The sequence below is a fragment of the Alosa pseudoharengus genome, unplaced genomic scaffold, assembly GCF_046254945.1.
Source record: "Alosa pseudoharengus isolate Yale_2024_CS ecotype anadromous, Long Island Sound unplaced genomic scaffold, YU_APseudo_1.1 YU_APseudo_1.1_scf_23, whole genome shotgun sequence".
Taxonomy (NCBI): domain Eukaryota; kingdom Metazoa; phylum Chordata; class Actinopteri; order Clupeiformes; family Clupeidae; genus Alosa; species Alosa pseudoharengus.
The window spans coordinates 21,720,334-21,734,982 of NW_027468685.1; the positions used below are offsets into that span (position 1 = coordinate 21,720,334).

General features: G+C 49.2%; 1 protein-coding gene across 3 annotated transcripts in view; it reads right to left on the bottom strand.

Moving 5' to 3' along the window:
* The window catches only part of LOC143140896 (protein MTSS 1-like), a 38,945-nt gene that overhangs the window by 12,488 nt on the left and 11,808 nt on the right, over positions 1 to 14,649 (bottom strand). The gene's annotated exons all lie outside the window — the stretch shown is intronic.

Consider the following 14,649-nt stretch of genomic DNA (forward strand, 5'->3'; position numbering starts at 1 on the left):
AGCAAACCAAACAAAGCCCATGACCTCATCGCTCCAGACAGGCAGGACAGAGAGAGGGAGCGAGGGAGGGAGAGAGAGAGAGTGAGTGAAGGATAGAGGGGAGAGGGCAGAGGCAAAAACAGAGGATGCGAAAGTAGAGGAGGTGGTGAGGGGGGTGTGTGTGTGTGAAGTGTGAAGAGCCAGAACATGTTTGTTGCACAAAAAACATATTCCTCAAAAAATAGCCATCCCTTGTTAAACAAAAACCCCAACTTTCCCTTGGGACTGTACAAGTCACCCCTCCACCTCTCCCCAACACCCCAAACAGAGTGGTTCCCAGAGCCAAGCAGCAGCAACAGCAGCGAGGAGAGGAGGAGAGGAGAGGAGGAGAGGAGAGGAAGGCCCCCTCGACCACAGATGGCTACATTCTCTCTGACTGGGACTGTAACCCCCTCTGGAGGTATTGTTCCCCAGCCTCTGCACTCCTTTGGCAGCCAAAACCCATCCTTGAGAAAACACACACACACACACACACACACACACACACACACACACACACACACACACACACACACACACACACACACGCACACGCACACTAAAGGAATTTATCACTGTTGAGTCTCCACAGCTTGGCCAAATGATGAGGATGATGAGTGATGGTGGTACAAGAAAAGACAAAAAAACAAACAAATGGGGGTGACCATTTCTTAACCTGCAGGGGAGATCTATATCTTATGCCTCGTATCATATGGGAAGACAATAGTGTGACACTGTGACTGCAGTGACCTCCCAATATGGCTGAGCTCCAGAACAAAGACGGCAAGCCCACTGAACTGTTAACATGACCTCGCTTCCTAGACAGCGATAGTAACAAAGGCCCATATCAATGAAGAATTGATTTTGACCAATCAGGGGGCTCCAGTGTTGTCACATGACCTGGCTCCTTTATTTCTTTCTTTGCCGGCCTGTATAATTTAGTCATGTTTCTTTTGGCTCCTTCACTCGCCGCCTTCGCTTTCCGAAAGGACCCATCTCAATCATGGCCTTTTCAGAAATGACAGGACCCAAGGCAAAACAATGGGACAATGGGGCTAGTCTGGGCTCTGTGGTGTTTGTTGTTGCGAGGCCGAGGTCGAGGTAGAGGCCGAGGCCGAAGCTGAGGCGGTTGGCTGATCAGGGTTGGTGAAGGTGAATGCAGAAGTCATACATTTTTAATCTGGCAGCCGAGGGTGTTGAGTTGCAGTGAAACCTAGCCCTTAATCCACGGGAATGCCGCTCATACGCGCAACTGTGGCCTAGGCGGATGAGCACACTTTCTGTTTACAACTCGCTGCTTCTCTTATACTGTCTGTCTTTCTCTCTCTCTCTCTCCCTTCCCTCTCTTTGACTCTCTCTCTTTTCTGTTGCTCTCTGGCACTCCTACGCGTCCTTGAGTGGGCCGGGGGCTTTCTATGGCAGGCCCATTAGCGGGGTGCCATCAAGTTTACAAACCCGCCGGCGAGGCGAGGGGGGCTACTATGCCGATGATCCGCCTTGGAACACTCCCCAACATTCAGGCCATACTTCGAGATCCCGCCGGCTGAAGTCATTGCTCTGGAGGCCTGGGTGTCCATTTCGGCTCCCTCGCCCACAAGCACAAGACAAGCCTGGCGGCAGTTATCAACAGCTGAGCAATCAAGACAAGGGCTATGACCTCGCTCACCCAAGGCTATATCTCAGTGTATCTCATGTTTTAGATTCATTTTTTGCCAGATTGGTTTTACTGTTGAGGCACAGAGAGAAGAACTATTTTGATATGGCATCTTTAACCCTTAAAGGAGTACCGTCACACCGGTGTGATGGGAATGTTGAGAAATGAACGTTCTAAAGAATATCTGGGTTCATTGAATTCAACATAGAATTTTAGAACCTTCAATTGTTGCGGAACTTAGAATGTTCAAAAACCTACACCTTTAAGGGTTAAGGAGACGGTCTGCATACCTTCTATGATGTGAGATAAACCAAAAAGGCAGAAAGAAAAGAAAAGAAAAAACGTCTGTGAGGTGAGCATTCCTCAGGTGCTGGTGTAAACATCGGATTCTAGCCTGCTGGAGTTCCCCTCCATGCGGTGCGTGTATAATGGACCTCCATTATCCCTTCATTAATTCTAATTTATGGATGAATACAATTCGGGGTGGGGTTGCGGGGGCGCTGGAGGAGGGAGGATGGGTGGGGGTCTCTCTGTCTGAGACAGCCTCTCTGTCTCAGGCATATGAGGCTGAACCCCCACCCACACCCCCTCCTTCTCTACTTGCCCTGCCCAGGTCTGGTCTTAAACATGGCTCCTGCATGTGGATATACAGCCGCTGTCAAGGGAAAGGTGTGAGTGAGCGAGGTGTTTGGCTTTCTGCAGCTGGCTTCTCCGTGTCTTGTCAGATATGATGAGTTTCCTGCTGGAGCGCGGAGAGCAGCAGGTACACAGAATCTTTCTCCCTGATGATGCTTGCTGGTTGCCATGGAGACAGTCAGTCAATACAAATGTGTTCGTGCTGTGCCGTGTTTTTTTCCTTTTTTGACACACACACACACACACACACACACACACACACACACACACACACACACACACAAACACACACAGCCGCTCTCAGCCTCTGTCTGCTTCTCTCTCTTTCAATCTCTTTCTTCGTGTCTATGAATCACACGTGTTTGAGTTTCTCTTCTGACATGCGATCCATAATTCAGTAGCTCTTGCTAGCAGACAAAATAAAAAATCACACACAGAGGGAAAAAGCTCATCTCTCCACTCTTCCAAAAACCCACCACAGCTCTGTGTTCAGGCCCCACTGGGACCCACCTCTCCTCCAGCTGTGTTTGGTTTGTCTATGGTTTCAATTAGAGGCTATGGAAGACTTGAGTGAAAGTACCAGGAGCATGAATTCCTTGATGTGTCTGATACTACTGTTTGTCTCTTAGCCCTCTCCCTCCCTCCATCTCATCCCTCTCTCTCTCTCTCTCACTCTCTCCCTCCTCTTTTTTTTTGAAGCCCCAGCCCCTGCGCGCCTCAAATCTTCTGACCCCGAAATCTATAAATATGGCTGCCACTGGGTTCTGGTTGCCAAGGATCCCTCCTGAGTAGCTGATGTATGGAATAGCACTCCTTATTAATAGCTGTGACATGGGGGGCCTGTGGCGAGCACTGCATTGCAGCAACACCTCCTCTCTCTCTCTCTATCTCTCTCTCTCTCTCTCTCCTCACACCACAGACATACTCGCACATACTCTCACACCCTCATGCTCCCCGCACTTGTCTTTCACACAACCTCTCTCTCTCCCTCTCTTTTCTTTCTACACATCTCCCTACCATGTATGAATTGGCACACACACACACATAGCCTCCCTAACTCAGTCTCTCTCTCTCACACACACACACACACACACACACACATACAATCGTGCTACTTCAGTGTTATCACTGCACTCTTGTTTTGCTTTGACCCAGGAGTAAGTGCCTCTTCTGACTAGAGACAGACAGTCTGTCTGCGTGTTGGGTTTCTGCTATCCTATTCTACACACTCTTATTCCATGCAGATAGCATGTCAAGGTCAGCGTAGCATGTGTACACGTCTGCTCATACTCAGATACATACGTGCATGTTTATTATATGTTTCTGTCTGTGTTTGTGGAAGTCGACTTCCATCCAGGGATCTCTCTCGTCTGTCTGCCTATCTCTCTCTGTCTCTCCATCTGTCTGTCTGCCTCTCTTTGTCTGTTTCTCTGTCTCTCTCTCTCGCTCTCTCTGTCTCCTGTCTGGGGAGCTGGCATGGGCAGGGCTTGCACAGATGGGCGTGCCGATTGCCCTGAGTCGGCAGAAAAACCTGATACGCCGCGTTCAGTCGTGCCATGGTGACTTTGCGGCTCCTCCAACCCCCGCCAATGCCAACACCCCTCCAGCACAAAGGCAGCGAGGGCGGGGAGGTAGGCTGGGCTGGAGTGGGGTGGGCCGGGGCACAGGTATTGATCTGCGGGACGCAGGCAGTTTTAATGGCAATCAAGCCAGACTGTGCATCTATTTAATCAAAGCCCAACTGTCCGGCTCCTCTCATTTGTCCATCTCTCTCTCTCTCTTTTCTGTCTCTCTCTTGCTCCCTTTCTACATCTCTCACTCTGTCGCTCTCTCTCCATCTCTTTTTCTCTCGCTCTGTCGCTCTCTCTCCATCTCTTTCTCTCTCACTCTGTCACTCTCTCTCCATCTCTGTCTCTCTCTCCATCTCTTTCTCTCTCACTCTGTCGCTCTCTCTCCATCTCTCTCTCTCTCTATCTCTTTCTCTCTCACTCTGTCGCTCTCTCTCCATCTCTTTCTCTCTCACTCTGTCGCTCTCTCTCCATCTCTGTCTCTCTCTCTCCATCTCTTTCTCTCTCACTCTGTCGCTCTCTCTCCATCTCTGTCTCTCTCTCCATCTCTTTCTCTCTCACTGTCACTCTCTCCATCTCTGTCTCTCTCTCTCTCCATCTCTTTCTCTCTCACTCTGTCGCTCTCTCTCCATCTCTGTCTCTCTCTCTCTCCATCTCTTTCTCTCTCACTCTGTCGCTCTCTCTCCATCTCTCTCTCTCCCTCTCTCTCTCCCCAACAGACACGATCCATTCAGCCATCCAGTCATTACTTAAAGTGATTACATGGGACTGGCAGGCCGCAGTAAATCAGCCACATTCAAATCTGCTGTGGCGACACTGCTGGGTGCCTGTGGAAATCCACACTGATCCTAATGAACAACTCCCAGACATGGGAGCTGTGTTTGCAGAAGCTGTTTGCAGAAAAGAACAAGTGCCGTAAGTCTCCGAGGAGCAAATTTGAAATGTGGTGATAAATGTATAGACCTTTGTGTGACTGTTGGTATTTAATTTGAAGGGATTGGAGATTTTGTCATGACTGGGATTTTTAAATTATTTCTTGTTTTGTTTGGTTCACCCTGAGCACCTGCCCCGGCCAATCACGGTCTAGAATTAGCCATCCGATACCTCAGGGAGAGGAGTTGTCCCTCGGTGCGTGTGTGACACTTGTGCCATGTGACACGGTGCTAGGAATGCGCTCCCAGGAACGCCGAGGACTCCCTGGGATGCAGCGAGACAGCGACAGTATGTGTGGCCCTCAGCGTGACAGACACACACACACACACACACACACGCACACACACACAGACACACACACACACACAGACACACACACACACCCATATACAGGCTAATGCCACTCAACTACACATACACTCTCTCGGACAAATAAACACGCACACACACTGACACTAAAGGCATTCAGGAAAACACACATTTGAACAAACCTACTGTCTCATACCCATTGCACACAACCATGTGGCAGACGTACACACACAAAACCCTCCTAGCTTGTGGCTGCCACAGTGACAAACACAGACAGAGGTGTGCCTACCCCATCAGGCCAAATTACTGTCTGCTGATGGAGGCTCTATTTGGCTGATTGCTGGATTGTTTTTGCTTGATACCTAAGCATTCTGACAGTGTTGTACACTTTGTTGTACGATTTTTCTGTATGCCAATTCAGTCAATGTTATTGATTCATAGTCATGATCATTAGTCTTGTAAAATCCTGTGTCCTTGAGAGCATAGCTATTGGTCAATGTTTGGAGAGTCAGTACAACCTGGATGAAAATCTATACTAAAGAACGGAAATAATACTCCTAATGCATTTAGCTTATCTACTTCCAACATATTTGAATAAGCAAAAAGCTGCATACAGTTTGGCCACTGAGTTACACTGGTCCATTTGCTCATTTCGGGTTGTGGAGAGAACAGTATTTTTTGCCTCTTTGTGCTCATAACTTCTCGGATGTCAGTTTGAGTGCTGATGTGAGCGCTGTCCTCAGCAGAGCCCCTGTGCCCCCTGTCATGAGCTTCAGCCGCCAGAGAGAGATAGAGAGAAAGAGCAAGAGAGAGAGAGATAAAGAGACAGAGAGAGAGAGACAGAGAGAGAACAGAGATAGAGAGAAAGAGAGAGACAGAGAGAGAGAGAGAGAGAGACAGAGAGAGAGAGATTTAAAGAAAGAAAGACAGATAGACAGAGAAAGAGAGATAGAGAGAGAGAGAAAGTGAGATAGAGATAGAAATAGAGAGATATGCCTTCACTCTCTATTGCTCTCGGTACGTCTCTCGCCTCTAACCCCACACACCCCTTTACCCTGCACAGCTCTTCTCTTCTCTTCTCTGCTCTGCTCGGCTGTCGGAGAAGGCTTGCGTGTCACGCTGCTGTCAGGCTCCGGTGGAGCGCCGTGGGGCCCCAAGTCAAAGGGCCACACAAGGACTCAGAGCAGACAAGGACGCCCAGCCAGCTGCGACCTGAATGCTCACTGCAAAACTATGGCAGCTAGCACTGGCCTTAACAGACAGACTTATCTCAGACTTAGCAGACAGCTATCTCAGATCTGTTCGATCTCCCAGTTATATACTAACATGTATTAACCTGTCCAGGGCCACACAATAGATGAGAAGTAGCATGTCCAAAGCATTTACAGCAGCTCATCTCATTTCTAAAGCTGATGACTACCAATTTCAATAATAATTTATATATTATATATCATTATAAAAAGTTACAATATCATCTTGCCAAACTAATGATACCCTTAATGGTCACGTGGGCACAACTATAATTATAAATCTCAAGTACGGTATATACTTACAAAGCCATGTTCTGAAAACCATGCAAACGCATCTAACACAAGTACATGTTTTGAAATCTATTTCTAACCTTTGAGAAACACTGCATCTCTGTTCTCCACAAGGCCTTAATTAGACATCCTATCTGTTCTGAGGAAACAAGTAAAGGCACCGGAAGAGAGAATATTAATCTTTAAGGGCTTGTGAAACAACTAAAACACCCTACAATATCATATAGACGTTCAGATTCCATGACCTGACATAGATATACTGTTTTAATATGGCATGGGACGCGTATTGCAAAGTGAACTGGTTTTAACTGGTCTGACCTACTTCTATGGCCTAATAAAAGATTCAGAGCCAACAGAGACCATCGCCATCAAAGGCATAGGCCCTCTTTGAGACGGCAGAGCCTGATTCTCTCACACAACACCGGATGACCCACTCGCAAAAGCCATCAGTGTTGGGGAACGTGAAGTGGTGGCCCCCTGGGATCGCTCTGATGGAGACCAAACACGGCAATCAGTGCCGCTGCAGTGATATGGGTCACGATGACCGGCGAGGTCAACAGGATCTTCACTCCCCTTCACTCGAGTAACAGGACACACACGCGCGCATGTACATTGGAAAAGGGGGCCTGGCCATTGGTGCGCCACTGTACTCTGACGAGTGGGCAGGTTGACGTGATGGCTCGGACAGCCCGGAGGAATGAGGTTACATCCATCTCTGCGCCTGCCAAGGTCGCCCATTCCAAGACACCGCCATTCCCATTCCAAGCCTCTCCCCACTCCCATCATCAAGCCCAGCCAACCCCCCTACCCCCTCCCACACACATTTCCACTGGAGTCAATGTGGCAATGAAATTGGGGGTTGGGCTGGGTGGAGTACGGTGGGGTGGGGGGTCTTTCAAAAATGGCACATTCCTCATTGTGAGGGGGCCGAAGACTGCTGGAGTTCTTTAAATTCTTTACAAGTTCTATAAATAATGCGTGGCGAGAAACCCTGCACTAAACCCTCCCCCCCCATGCCCTCTACCTCCTCCTCCTTCCCCTCCCCCACTCTGCCAAGCCCCATTCCAAGGACGTTGGCTTGTCGAACTCGTCTTCGCACTGCAGACAGGTGGCGTCCTGGAGACTGCGCAGGCCTCTGAAGATCCGGCCGCGTTCACCCAGTCTCTCGTCCAACTCGGACAGCACCTGCTAGGGTGGTCTGCCCCTACCAGACAGCTGGGGGTTTGGAGGTCTCCAGAGCTCAGGGAGACGGAACAGCCTCAGACATGCTGACCACTCCAGGCCAGGTGTGAGACGGAGTCGTAAGAGACCCCTCGTACGCCTGTAAGCGCTAGGCTTCTCGATGACAGTGGTCGGAATGAAATTGCAGAGGAAACGGTTGTGTCTTTGTTTGGTGAAACAGGTCCTGTAGCTGACAACCAGTTGACGACCTCTTGATGGTTTGACTGAGCTGTTTGAGTGACTACTAATGAAGCCATTCCTTTCCCTAGGTTATATTGAAGCAGTCTGACAGTCTGGTATGTTGGATAAGACATCACTGACTAAATTCTAACAGAAACTGGGTGGCCTTTTCCGAGCATAGAGTAGGTCATCCGGTGTTCGTAATGACAAACGTCAATAGATCTATTGTCAGGATCATGCCTATGTTTGCAAGACAAACAATGATAGGCAGTTCCTTTGAACAGGACTGGTCTATGGGTCACATGCTTTCTCCGGTTACCTGTATTAGCTATTTGCATTTCCGTACTTGTATTCAAAGCCATGTGTAAAGACCAGGCACTCCTGGGCTTGACTTTCAATGACCCAGTACACGTTAGGAGGGGAGTGCACAAACAGCAAAGCTGTAGGGCTCTTTGTGATACGACAAGGAGCACCAACACCAGCAGTGAATTTGTTACAGGCAGTTAAATGCTGTGGGCCATCTCAGTGGCCCTAGACCGTGAATGTATACACTCCTGTCTCGGAGCAGGGCCCCTCATTGCTAAAAAGCCTCACACACATACATGCTGTATTAGAGGAGACATCAGCAGCAGCAGCAGCAGCAGCAGCCTCATTCCTATTATTCCACTCCAGTTCCAATGCCAGTTCACCCCTGAAAATCAATTCCCTCACCCAGGGGGAGGGCGGAAGGCAAGAGGCCCCCCACTTAAAACACACACCCATGGCGGCAGCGATGCCCCAGTGATGTCCCTCCCGTCAGTGGGGCGTGGAGGTGGAGGGGCAAGAGGGGGTTGGGGAGGACGAGAGAGAGGCTGAGGGACAGGACAGGGCAAGGCAGGACAGGGCTGTCGGCTCGGCTAGGCGCGGCAGCCGAATTTTTCTCTCATCGCTCCAGATCGCTCCATTAGATCTGCAGTCTATTCGTCTGGCCCCGGCTCTGTCTCTTCCCCTCCCCTGCCCTCGTTCCCATGCCAGGCGAGACCTACTTCCTTTCATCTGGGCTTTTTCTCTGACACAGATACCCGGGCTGGCTGGGATTACTTGTGAAGGCGGCACTCTCTGCGCCGCCGCCGCCGAGACACTTCAGACAGTAACGCAGGGGCTGCAACGAGGATCCAAGTCCCATGTCCAGCAGCGAGTGTAATCCCATGAGTAATCCTCATGTTAGAGGGCCAGTGGTCTCACACACACACACACTTGCACCACAGATAATCCCGCTGGCAGAAACAAAACGTTGAGAGAGTGGGTGGGTGGGTTGGGAGGGCGAGTAAGTGAGTGACTGAGGGAGTTAGGGATTTGATGGATAGTAGTCCCCGCTACTAGCTTTGTTCTCCCTCAGTGAGATCAGCCCCTCCACCCCTCTTTTTCTCTTAATTACCCAAGGTTTGCCGAGCACTGCTCTCTTTTTGTAGCCAATCGGCCCACCCCTTTCCAGCCTTATCGTTTTCTGCACAAGAGGCGGCGGGCGTCGTGCATTTGGCGGAGGCGGTTAATTGCAATGTTTGTTCTCTTTGATATCGGGATGAAGCCATGCACTGCCAACTCTCTCACTCTCCCAAATGCTATGCATGTTTAATTAGGTCTCATTTGCTTAAAATTATAATACCTCCTCTGGGTGATTTTACAAAGAGGTGCAAATGAACAATGCCGACCTCTGAATGTGTGACTTGCTTTCTCTTTCTCCCTCATTCCCATCCTCTCTGTCTATCTTTGGATCGTTGCACAGATATTCTCCGTGAAAATTAATCTATTAACAGTCATTCAGGGGGAAAAAATGTGCCATGCTCCTCTTCCTCCTGCTGCTTGATCTCCTCTTCCTCACTGCTGCCAGATCTCGGTTCATCTCTGTTCATTAATTCAACAGGGGCTTGGGTATGGGGAGGGGAGTGGAGGGGGTGGAGAGCTGAGGTGGAGGGGCTGGAGGGGGAAGTAGGTCACATCCAGCTATCCTGGCTTTCTGTATTTGGGCCTCTGACCAATGAAAGCTCATGGAATCCTAATCACAGCCTGCCTGATCATTGATATCTAATACACAGAGCTGCTATTGGGATAGTGCCCACTGTGTGTGTGTGTGTGTGTGTGTGTGTGTGTGTGTGTGTGTGTGTGTGTGTGTTTCAAAAAGGGGGGTTCATAGAAATAGTAGCACAACCAATCAGAATGAGCAAACCCTCAAGGACAGCAATGACTTGGCCAGAGTCCAATTTTATGTGTATGCACAAGCCAGAAATCTACTATAGGCTTCTCTCGAGGGGGGGAGATGACCAGCAAGGCTACTCTGTTTTTGGTCATTTAAAGACACATGTGGGGTAACTGCAGGTGGACTGCAGTTTGATGCAGTGGGGTAAAAGAATACAAAGAGACTTTACCTGGATACTGCATCAAAACCTTGAGCCTCAAAATAGTGCAAGCTGCCCTCAGAGGGAATAGTAGCTCTGTGCCACTGACTTTAATGCAGCCTTCACCAATTACTCTACTAACATCACAAATATACTACACTTACAGGATGATATTTCATCATTCCATTCAAGTGTTTTATTAGTAGTCCATATGGAACAAGGTCATTTGTGGGCTCCTTCATGACAAATCTATGAAATGTGATCTATGGAATAGTTTGGAACAATCACAACAGTATTTTGTTGGTTATAACATTGACATCCTATGCAATTGTTTTCTGGATAGATCAAGTGTAATGTTGAAACACCACACCACCCTTAGCAAGTCTAAGTTGAGGACCAAAACCAATGAGGGGGCCTTCAGGGCCTTCAGATGACTAACAGCGTTGGAGAGGGAGTTCCTGTGTTTATGGGTAAGCTGCGTGCAGCACACACACACACACACACACACACACACACGCACACACACACACACACACACACACACACACACAAACACACACACGCAGACAGACATGCACGGACAGTGCAACACCCGCACTGTGTACGCTACAGCTGCCAACCCTGTGCCCCTCTTTGATCAGCTGACACCATCTAATCTGTCCCTGCCCGCGCAGCCCAGCCGCGGCACCGCGTGTAAACGGAGACGGGTATGAGCCAGTGCCAAGGACCACGCGAGGTACAGTAGGGCTTTCAACAGTATGGCGTGCAGCGGGGCTGGGCCGTGTGGTAATGTGAAGGGTTCTGTGAGAGCACTGCGGGGTCATATTTCTGTGGTTCAGAAGAATCCAGACACACTGGTGTTCCTGCTGTTACTGGCTCTGGCACTGTAAACAGGTATATCATTCGCCCCCCCCCCCTTCTGTGCTTGTTCTTGGAAAATGGCCTGCCAACTTGTCCAAACGCATTCGGAGAAATTGAGCGTGGATGCGGGGGCTTGGTTGCATCACCACTGGGGTTAATGGATCATGTCGTGATGGAGGATGGATGGAGGATGTGGTTGAGAGCCCAAAGCTGCGACATCGACACGTTCCCCTGTCCCAGTTCCGCTGTCTGCCAACGCCCGCGGAACACTCGCAACCGTAACAACTCACTGGAAGTCACACCTGCAGCTGAGAGGGAAGTGAGGGCTGAGAATTATTTAAGGGGCTCGACAAGCTGACAGTCTTTCGCGAGCCGAGCTCGACCTCCGGGAGTTCCAGTGCCTTGTTAAGCACAGCCCGATAGCCCTCCACTATTGTAACGACTTGACTCAAGAGCCATGAAAGGGCTAAGAGGCTTGCCATGATTATTAATAATTTAAGACCTCCTCTGCATTCATGAATGTCCAAGCTTATTCACTGGTAATCCCATAGCAACGCCATACCTCTAGGGGGCTACTTTGCTTCAACATTGTTTAGCTTTCCTCATAAATAATATAATGCCACTGACGACTGTAAGCAAGCTTGCTCTAGTGGACGCTGGACACCAGATGTTAGAGAGCTCACCTGAACTCTCTCTGGTCCAGTCGCAACTTATTAGTGGTTTGTGGCCTGAATCTGTCAGGTTCGAGTGGTCCGCACCTGACAGAGAAAGTCCCTTGGTAGACTGTGTAGAGACATGAGGTTTGGGACACGTCAGGCACAGTTACATGCAACATTCATTCTAGCCTCCAGTTGCGTGCAGTCAGGCTCTGGCTGGTCGAAGCAAAATGGCCACTGCCATTAATCAGCAAGATACTCAGATTTCAGCGGGATGTCATTTTTTTTTCTTTGCCAGCCTGGAGAACATGGCCACCAACCCTTGATGACTGCACCCAGTGAGTGGCCTGTTTCCATTTTTCATGGCGGACCGCAGCCATGGTGAATTATGCCGTTTGATCCGTGCTAACGAGTGTGGGGTGAGTGGTACTTCATAATTAATTAAAAGAGGCGACCGACGTGGAGGCACATGAAAAGGGTGTGTGTGTGTGTGTGTGTGTCTGTGTGTGTGTGCGTGTATGTGTGTGTGCGCCTCACCTGCTGGGCTCTCCCACTCAATAATTCAGATGTTTAAACTCACAGTCAGCTGTGGGTGATGGGGTGGGGTGGGGTGGGTCGTGAAACAAAAACAGCCCACAGGAGAAAAGGTCAGAGAGACTCAGCTGTGGAGGGGTATGTTAGAGGGTGACTGTGCAATAAACCACAGAGTCAGGCTCAAGGGATACAAAAGGGACTTGGGAGAAGGTAAATGCGTAGCCTGGCCTGGATTGAAAGACTTCAACAGATGTTACTCAAAAAAGTGTGTCACGGCGAGTGAATCTAAATTCTGATTTAATCTGATGTTTGTTTTATGTCTTGGAAAACCTTGATGTGTCACGTTGATAGAGGCCCAGCTGTGGATTGGTAACGGTTTTGCGACTCAAGTGCATGCTGACACAGATGCCAGGGGGGCCGGTAAACAGTGACGTCAGACTCGTACCAGCTGTTGTGTGTGTGGCGCACGGGCACGCAGCTCATAATTCTATTATTACATCGACCAGTTTCATGCCACTGAAATCTGTACACAGTACAACAGGTGTGCCCCACATGAACAAGGGGAAAGCATGGGCGTGCACACACACACGCACACGCACACACACACACACACACACACACACACACACACACACACACACACACCCAAACACATTATGAAGAGTAAATCTTAGCTGCATATTAATGTTTTCAGTGTTTGCCATGGGCCAGCGTCGGGCCGGCATCCACCAGACACACACACACACACACACACACACACACACACACACACACACACACACACACACACACACACACACAGAATGGCTGACCACACACGTTGGCTGGGTAATAATATGCTAAAATGGGCTCCTCATCCCAAGGGCCATTTCCTCACTTACGCCCACAAGCATGAGCATGCAGGGGCTAGGTGTGAGCAAATGTCTGATGACTAAATGAGGCTGCTCCTCCATCTTATATTTCACCCCCCGACAGACAAAACAGTTGTTGGGACATTGTGAAGGACAAAGAGGAATGTACTCTCCCATAGAATGGCTATGTACTGAGTACAATACATAAAAATGGTTAACACTTGTTATAGATGTATTCAAGATCAGTGTCACACAAGGTTGGCAACATTTCAACTGAGGAATCCTCTCAAAACAAGTCCCAATAAAAAATGGCAAAAGGATTTCTGAGAATCCAAAGGTCATTACGACATGCTTTCCCATTTAGTCATTAGTGTATATAAGTTTACAGAAGTTCTGTTGTAACGTCTACTCTGAAGGTGCAGATGAGATAAAAATGCAGACAAGGTTCAGACTGAAACCGACACAAAGAGACTAGACGCACAGACACACTTGGAACGTGTTTGCTGTTTATTCATAAAAAAATGAACCCATGGCCAGCATCACAATCACTGAGACACAGAGAGCTGACGTGGCTGGAGAGGCCGTTAGTGTGTGCCCCGAGGACATGCACTCAGAAGCGCAGCGCAACGCCTAGGATTTATCCCTCAACCATGACTTAATTATCTAATAGAATCTACTGAGGTTTATCTAATTGAATAATTGATGGCCGCGTGGTAAACAACTCCTGTGGAACTATGGAAAGACAAAACGGCTCCTCTCGTTTTTTCACCCCCCCCCCCCAACCCCACACACACACACACACACACACACACACACACACACACACACACACACACACACATACACACACACACACAACACCCTTTAACACAACACCCACCACTCTTTACATGGCGGCATTCCACTCACGGACGACCTAACAGGGGCAGAGGGACGAAGGGAGTCAGTCTGGTGACAAAGCGACAGCCCTAACCGGAGCCATGAAAGGCAAGGGCTAATGCTGTCAGTAGGAGGAAGGGGCTGGTTTGGAATGATAAAGGATGGAGGTTGGGAGGCTGGGGTGGGGGTGGGGGGGCGCTTCTTGCAGTTGGTTGTGGGAGTTAAGTGGTGGAGACGGAGAGGATGGAGGATGGGGGGGGTGCTGCTTTAAGGAAGCCTCTGGCCAAAGAGCACTGCTGAGGGGGGGTAGGGGTGTAGTGGGGTGGGGTATAGGAAAGAGAGAGAGAGAGGAAGGAAGGAAAAGAGACAAAGAGAAACAAAGACAAGGAGGAGAAGAAAAAACAACAACAAATAAAAACAAAAACAACTATTA